This window comes from Zingiber officinale, chromosome 11A (genome assembly GCF_018446385.1).
Source record: "Zingiber officinale cultivar Zhangliang chromosome 11A, Zo_v1.1, whole genome shotgun sequence".
In the NCBI taxonomy this organism is placed as follows: domain Eukaryota; kingdom Viridiplantae; phylum Streptophyta; class Magnoliopsida; order Zingiberales; family Zingiberaceae; genus Zingiber; species Zingiber officinale.
Genome location: NC_056006.1, coordinates 13,582,372 through 13,591,074, shown reverse-complemented (window position 1 = coordinate 13,591,074; position 8,703 = coordinate 13,582,372). Strand labels below are relative to the sequence as shown.

General features: G+C 40.3%; 1 pseudogene; it reads left to right on the top strand.

Moving 5' to 3' along the window:
• Positions 1 to 1,877: 1,877 nt before the first annotated feature.
• On the top strand, positions 1,878 to 8,396 carry LOC122032352 (annotated as a pseudogene).
• The last annotated feature ends 307 nt before the right edge of the window (positions 8,397 to 8,703 follow it).

The window sequence follows — 8,703 nt, the reverse complement described above, 5'->3', positions numbered from 1 at the left end:
TTTTCATGCTTTCCAGAGGGCTATATCTTGGAAGAGCATCAAGAAGACGCTAATAGCCACTTCTACTATAGAGACAAAGTTGGTAGCATGCTATGAAGCATCCAATCACTGGATTTCACTGTGGAACTTCATCACAACATTACAGATCGTTGATGGTATTGACAGGCCATTGAGGATGTACTGTGATAATAAAGCCGCAGAACTTTATGCTAAGAACAACCGTAGTTCGTTGAAGTTCAAGCATATCGACATCAAGTTTCTAGAGGTTAAAAAAAGAGTTCAAAGTAGTCAAATTATGGTAGAGCACATCAGCACAGATTCTATGTTGATCGATCCACTCACCAAAGGCTTGATGCCTAAGGTGTTTCATGCGCATATTGTGGATATGAGAGTCCTTCTTATCGAAGAAGAACTCATATAGTGGAAATCTGTATTTATCTTATTGCTCTATATTTGATAATAAAGGCAAATATTTTGTTTTGATTATTGTACATACTTAAAGTTCAAAACATTAATGAGAATTTCTATGTTTGTCTGACATTTTGACTATGATATCATCATTTACTGCTGCTGTTTAGTATTTAGTATTTGTAAATATGATACAGATTTCTTTTGAAATCATAAAATTGATCATGATTTGCTATTGAAGTTTAGCATAAAGTATTTCACAAATATAATCTGACCTCTTTTGAGGTCATCTTAGGATCAGTTGAAAATTGACATGTATTGATCACATTTCATGTAATTTTCACTCTACACATCTACATCTTGATCTATGTCATTAATGGCATTGGTATTGTGATTACTGTTCGGGTTTGTTATGAGCATATACAGTAATTATGACTTCTTTAGTCCTATACCAATTAAGTTAATAAACCAGATTGTTTACAGGGATATTGTATATCCATAAAGTTTAATATCAACTAAAGTTTCATTTGCATTTCATATACAACTCACAAATAGCGTAAGTGGGAGATTGTTGATTATTATCTCTAATTGGTGGGCTTAATTGTAAGTTGTGCATATGAGTATAAACTGAACCCATTAAAGTGATCTAACTTAGGCTTATTGGATTTTGATTATTGGATGTAGATCTTGTATGTGTAGAACCTATAGTGCTGCATCTATTATCATTTATGAATTGATAATAGATGTCCACTATATATAGGATTGGTCTCCAAGGGTTTAGGGTTGAATCTTGACAGAGCTTTTGATTTCCCATTGACTTAAAGCTTTTCGGCGTCGTCACTCCTATGCTCTTTGGAAGACCTTCCTTTTCTTTTTGCTACATCTTCTTCCATAGGGATTATTTCTTGACGACACTAAAAATAATGATGACTTTTCAATCAGGTTTCTTGTCATATTTATTTATGTACTTATTTTTCTTATACTATGTTCTCATAGAAACGAAGATCCATGCTCATATATTTTTATTTTCCCTATACAAATTCTTTTTTCAGCTATCTAAAAATTATGCGGTTTACATTTACAAAAACTATCAATAATCATTCATGATTTATCTCTCCCAAGAGCTTAAACTTCATATCTCATATCTCATCTAGTTGCCTCTCAAACAATTTATTTATTAAAATGTTTAGCTGTCACAAAATATCTAAGTAACCTCTAAGTGGTGACAAAATTATGAACAGAGAGGTGATCTTCACACTGAGCCTGCACTCAAGGATACTCAATATATATATATATATATATATGAGTTATTTTAAAAAAACAGATATTTTGATAAATAAAACTATTTTTGATAAATATGAAAATAAGGTATTTGTTTTTGCATATTTTTGAAAGTTTCATGCTAAATTGCCCTATTTAAATGGATGTAGGGCGCTTTATCTCTTCGTGCCCATTTTTTTTAAGTCAAAAAATGTTTGCGCTTGTCTTGTCTCTTCTCTTCCTCGTCGCACTCCTCTCAACTCTTCTTCTCGCCGGCGGCAGAGAAGCAAGAACCAATCCGGCGATTCAGAAGCTTCCGCCCGGCCCCGCGAAACTCCCGGTCATCGGTAACTTCCACCAGATACGCGGCAATCTGCTGCACCAGTCCCTGTGGGAAATCTCCAAGCAGTATTGTCCGTTCATGCACCTAAAGCTCGGTCAAGTCTCCGCCGTCGTCGTCTCCTCCGCCACCCTCGCCAGGGATGTCCTCAAGACCTTCGACCTCGCCTGCTGCTCCCGCCCCCACAACGTCGCCACCTCAGAGCTCTCTTACGACGGCTCAGATATCGCCTTCATGCCCTACGGCGAGGGCTGGAGGCAGCTACGCAAGCTCTGCACCGTCGAATTCTTCAGCCCTAGAAAGTTCAACTCTTTCATGTCCGTAAGGGAACATGAGATTGCGAGGATGGCGAGGCATATCTCTTCTCGCATCTCGGGCTCCCTGGCCATCAACGTGAGTGAGCTCGCCCTGTGCTTCTCCTGCAACACGACATGCAGGACGGCCTTCAGCGGTGATATCGCCGGAGATGACCTCAGCATTTACGGCGTGCTCAAGGAAGCGCAGGAGATGTTGGCTAGCTTCTTCGTGGCAGACTTCTTTCCCCTGCTCGGATGGGTGGATGTGGCGACGGGGATGAAATCAAGGCTTCGGAAATCGTTTCTTGAGATCGACGGAATCTACCAGAAATTCATCGATCGCCATCTCGACGCGAAGAGTGGATCAGGAAGCGAAGAGAATGAGGATTTATTGGATGTTCTGCTTCGGCTGCGGAAGGATGAGCAGCTTGTTGTGCAAAGAGAGGGCAATACCTCTCAACCTTTCTGAACCGCGGAAGAAGAGGAAGAGAGAAAAGAGATCGCGCGGAACAACAAGACAAAGACGCACAAAAGAGAACAAACACTAGGAAGGAGAAGAAGAAGAGAAAGAAAAACAGTTACCGTGGTTCGGCGACTTGCCTACTCCACAAAACGGCCGAAGCTTTATTAGAATTCTCTTCTACACAAGAGAATCACATCTAATGATTCTTGTTATACAATCTATTTACAATGATCCCTATAAATCTTGCTAAACCCCGGACCTGATAAAATCGTAGCGAATTTGTTATGAAAAACATAACAGAATTTATTATAAAAATCTTAACAGAATTATTTATTACGAAAAATCTTAACATTGATATCCTTCATCCAAATATGAGCCACCATCAACAATCTCCACCTTGGCGAATATTCACCCTTCGAAGAATACGAATATCTGGACAAAACTCCACCGGATCTCTGGGGCAGGGCTTCCTTCCTCTAGCATCTAGCGATATTGATGAAGTTCAAGCAATGCTTAAACTTCTCTGTGGTCACTGGCTTTGTCAGCATATCTGCAGTGTGAACCTTCTCAAGTTGAATTTCCCGGAAGCAATCAACTCTCCGATCTTGTGAAACCTCACATCAATGTGTTTGGTTCTCGCATGATACACCTGATTCTTCGCCAAATAGATAGCACTCGACTATCGCATAACAACTTGACTCCACCTTGCTGAACACCCAGTTCTCGACCAACCCTGTAAGCCATAAAGCTTCCTTCACTGCTTCATTTGCTGCCATGTACTTCGATTCCGTAGTAGACAATGCAACAATAGATTGTATCATAGATTTCCAACAAATAGGTCCTCCTGCCACGGTGAATACGTATCCTGTAGTAGACCTCCTGTTATCTAAATCTCCTGCATAGTCTGCATCTACGTATCCAGAACTAAAGGATCTTCCGGTTGTCTATCGAACATGATGCCATAATTAGTTGTATTTCTCAAGTATCTGAAAATCCATTTCACTGCATCCCAATGTGGTCGACCAGGATTTGAGAGAAATTTGCTTACCATACTAATCGCTTGCGCCAAATCTGGTCTCGTGCAAACCATGGCATACATCGGACAACCAACTGCACTGGCATAAGGAACCTTTGACATCTCTTGGATCTCGTCATCCGTCTTTGGACACTGTGTTCTGGATAACTTGAAGTGATGCGCCAGGGGTGTGCTCACCGACTTTGCATTGTTCATGTTGAACCTATCCAACACCTTCTCCACATAGCTACGTTGAGACAACCATAATCTCCCTGCAACTCTATTCCTGTGAATCTCCATCCCAAGAATCTTCTTGGCCTCTCCCAAATCTTTCATGTCAAATTCCTTGCTCAGTAGCCTCTTCAATTTGTCAACCTCTCTCATCTTCTTCGCAACAATGAGCATGTCATTCACGTATAGTAGTAAGAAAACTAGTGATTCATCTTCCATGCTCTTCACGTATATACAACAATCATACTCACATCTCCTATATCCGTTTTGAATCATGTATGAATCAAAACGCTTGTACCATTGCCTAGGAGATTGTTTCAATCCATAGAATAATTTGTTCAACTTACAAACCAAATGCTCTTGTCTTGACTGAGTAAATCCCTCATGTTGTGATAAAAAAAATCTATTCCTCAAAATCACCATAAAGAAACATTGTCTTCACATCTATTTGCTCCAGCTGTAAATCGTAATGTACCACCAAAGCCAATACCGCTCTAATTGACGTATGTCTTACCACTGGAGAGAAAATTTCTTCATAGTCAATCCCATTTCTTTGTAATACCTCTTTGCTACCAACCGAGCCTTAAACTTCACTTCCTCTCCTCCGCATTTCTTCTTTCTTCTTGAATATCCACTTGCACCCTATAGCTTTCTCCCTCGGAAGTTCCACTAGATCCCACGTTTGGTTCTTATGCAACGACTCCATCTCCTCTGTCATAGCACCCGTCCACCTGTCCTTTTCAGAGCTATGTATTGCCTCTTGAAAAGATGTAGGGTCTCCGCTACTAGTGGTAAGTGCATAAGATACCAAGTCTTCGAATCCGTATCTAGTGGGTGGTTTTACGACTCGTCTCATTCTACCACTAGCTATAGTGCGATGCTCCATGTGCTCTGAGCTAGAATCATCGAAGTCATGAGTCTCTAGCTCCACCTGCACAATATCTTTCTCTTTGTTGCTTTGTGGTGTTTCCTTTCCTTCTTCCTGAGTACGTTGTAACATAGCTTTCTCGTCAAACACCACATCTCTGCTGATCACCACCTTGTTTGCCTTAGGATCCCAAAGCTTGAAGCCTTTAACTCCTTTCTGATAGCCCAGAAAAATACATTGCTTTGACTTTGCATCCAGCTTTGATCTTTCCTCACTAGATATGTGCATATAGGCTGGACATCCAAAAACTCGAAGATGAGAGTATTCTACTTGATTCCCTGTCCATACTTCCTCTGATACTTTGCCTTCTAGTGCTGCCCTTGGTGATCTATTAATGAGATAACATGTCATGTTAATCGCTTCTGCCCAGAAATTCTTTGCAAGCCTTGCATTCAACCTAGGACATCTTGCCTTCTCAATGATTGTCCTGTTCGCTACCCCATTCTACTGAGGTGTCTTGCGAACCGAGAAATGTCTCATTATCCCATGCTGCTTATAAAATTCTTGAAACTTTGAATCTGTGTACTCAGTCTTATTGTCTGATCTAAGACATTTGATCTTCCTTCCGGTTTGGTTCTCCACTTCAATTTTCCACAATTTAAACTTTGTAAAAATTTCAGACTTGTGACGCATAAAGTATACCCAGACATTTCGTGAGTAATTATCAGTAAAACTCACAAAATACAAGTGTCCTTCACGTGATACTACACTGGTTGGTCCCCAGAAATCCATATGTACATAGTCCAGAATCTCGTTCGTCTTGTTTGTTGTCATCTTGAATTACACTTTGCTCTGTTTCCCAAGAACACGGGATTTGCAGAATTCAAGCTTGCACTTCTTGACACCCTTTAACAAATCTTTTGGTGAAGCTCTAGCATCCCACGCTCACTCATATGCCCTAGCCACATATGCCACAAGACAGTATTGTCTGATTCAGACTCCATCGAGGTAATTCTACTTACTACTATAGTCTCTATCAACTTATAGATGTTTCCTGCTAATTTTTATCCTTTCATTACCGTCAAAGCTCCCTTACTGACTTTTATCACCCCGCTTACTGATTTGTAACTACAACCAATACCATCTAGTGTGCCTAGCGAGATCAAGTTCTTTCGTAGCTCTGATATGTATCTGACATCCCATAGGGTTTTGATCAAACCATCAAATATCTTGATTCTAACATTTTCTATGCAGATAACTCCATGTGATGCATCGTTTCCTATCAACACTGAACTAGAATCTACTACCTTATAGGTGTCAAATCACTTCTTGTTTTGAATCATGTGATATGAACATGTAGAGTCTAAGATTCATGCATCTGTCAGCTGCTCTGAACTCAACATAACTGATAGCATATCTCCATTACTGCTTTTTGAATTTTTTTCTTCAACTATGTTTGCAGATTTTGCTGAACTACCTTTGTTCTCTATAATATGTTTCCAATCTCTCTTGATATGAACTTTACCTCTATATTTGTAGCACGTGATTACCTTCTTACTTCTCAATTTAGAATGAGCCTTGTTGTTGTTACCAGATCCATGTCGAGATTTGCTTCTACCACACTCTTGGTTGTTATTTTCCACAAGTCATTCTCCTTGAGAAACTTTATCGTTTGTTTTCTTCTTTTGGTAAAAACCTAGCAACGCACTTGTGATTTCCTCCAATTTGAGAGTTTCCTTACCCCACATCAAAGTAGTAACCAAATTCTCGTACGTAGGAGATGAAGGTAGAGAATTCAACAACATCAGCGCCTTGTCTTCGTCTTCAATCTTCACATCAATCCGCTTCAGATCACTTACAATCTGGTTGAATACGTTGATGTGCTTGTTCGGATCGGTTCCTTCTGTCATCTTTAGCTCCGCTTGTTTGTCAATGATTTTGACATGTACCGGCTTTCCAGCTTTTGCCAAACTGTCACCGGTGACATGGTATATCACGTCATCCGTAAGACAAAGCCTGATTGTTGCTACTGCCTTCGCCTGAAGTTCTTCCCAATCTGATTTCTCCATGCTTTCCGGTTTTCTTTCTCCTAGCGCCTTCACCATGCCTTGTTGCACCAACAAGTATTTGACCCTTCTCTGCCATAATCCAAAGTTTCCGGTTCCGTCAAACTTCACCGTATCAAACTTCGCAGAAGTCGTCCCCGACATGTTGAAGAAATCTGCCAAAAACCTGGAGCTCTGATACCAATTGTTGTGCAAAGAGAGGGCAATACCTCTCAACCTTTCTGAACCGCGGAAGAAGAGGAAGAGAGAAAAGAGATCGCGCGGAACAACAAGACAAAGACGCACAAAAGAGAGCAAACACTAGGAAGGAGAAGAAGAAGAGAAAGAAAAACAGTTACCGTGGTTCGGCGACTTGCCTACTCCACAAAACGGCCGAAGCTTTATTAGAATTCTCTTCTACACAAGAGAATCACATCTAATGATTCTTGTGTTGTCTGATCTACAATGGGTTTACAATGATCCCTATAAATACTGCTAAACCCCCAGACCCGGTAAAATCGTAACAGAATTTGTTATGAAAAACATAACAAAATTCTGTTATATAAAATCTTAACAGAATTTTATTACGAAAAATCTTAACAGATTTTTCTTCTATGATATCCCTTCATCCAAATATGAGTCACTCGTCAACAATACAGAGGAGAACCTCAGAGGAGTTCTTATGGTGACAATTATTTTCAGTTTCTACGGCAAAATGAATTGTCGAAGTTAAATCTGACTCAATCATTGACAGAATATTTTTATCGGCGGGACGGATACCTCTTCAGCTGTGGTGGAATGGGTGATGGCCGAGCTCATCCGCCTGCCGGAGTTGATGAAGAGAGCCCAAGAGGAAGTGAGAAGCTGCGTGGGGAGAAGCAAAAGGGAAGGTGGAGGAGAGCGACCTGCACCAGCTTCACTACCTCAAATGCGTCGTCAAGGAGACGATGAGGCTGCATCCTCCGGTGCCGATGCTCATCCACCGGGAAAAAATGAACTCGGTCACTTTATGCGGCGAGTACCAAATTCCTCCGAAGACGACAATCTACGTGAACGCATGGGCGATCGGCAGGGATCCGGATGCGTGGGAGAGACCGGAGGTGTTCGACCCGGATAGGTTTGTTAACATGGTGTCGCCGGGGGTGAACTCGTTTGCGCACTATGACTTCAAGCTGATTCCGTTCGGCGAGGGACGGAGGATTTGCCCGGGGAAGAATATGGGGATTTTGATGGCGGAGTTGGCGCTGGCCAACCTCTTGTACTCTTTCGACTGGCAATTGCCGCAGGGAATGAGGGCGGAGGACGTGAGCATGGAAGAAGCGCCAGGGATCACCGTGCACAGGAAGCATGCTCTTTGCCTCATGGCAGCCAAATCTGAGGCAAACTGAGCATGTTGTTTCGGTCATATGGAAAATAAAGTGTCAGGCGAATTTCAGAGAACGAAAGATAGATGCTTCGGTAATTTTACAAAGGGGCATTTAAACTTTCAAAATGCCCAAAAATATACTAATTTTCATTTTATTACTCCTGTCACTTTCCTCTCTCCTTTTATAACAGTTTGTTCTCTTTCTCTGTTTTGTTTTTTCTCCTCTTAAATTAAATTAAATTTTAATTTTAATATTAATAGATAATCTTCTAAATTTATTTATTATTTATTATTTATTTTTATTTTAAAACTTTAATAATACATATAAAAATATTAAATAATAATAAAAAATTGTTATTTTTAAAATATCTAATTATAAAAGGATAAAATTAATAACGAGTTAGTTTTATT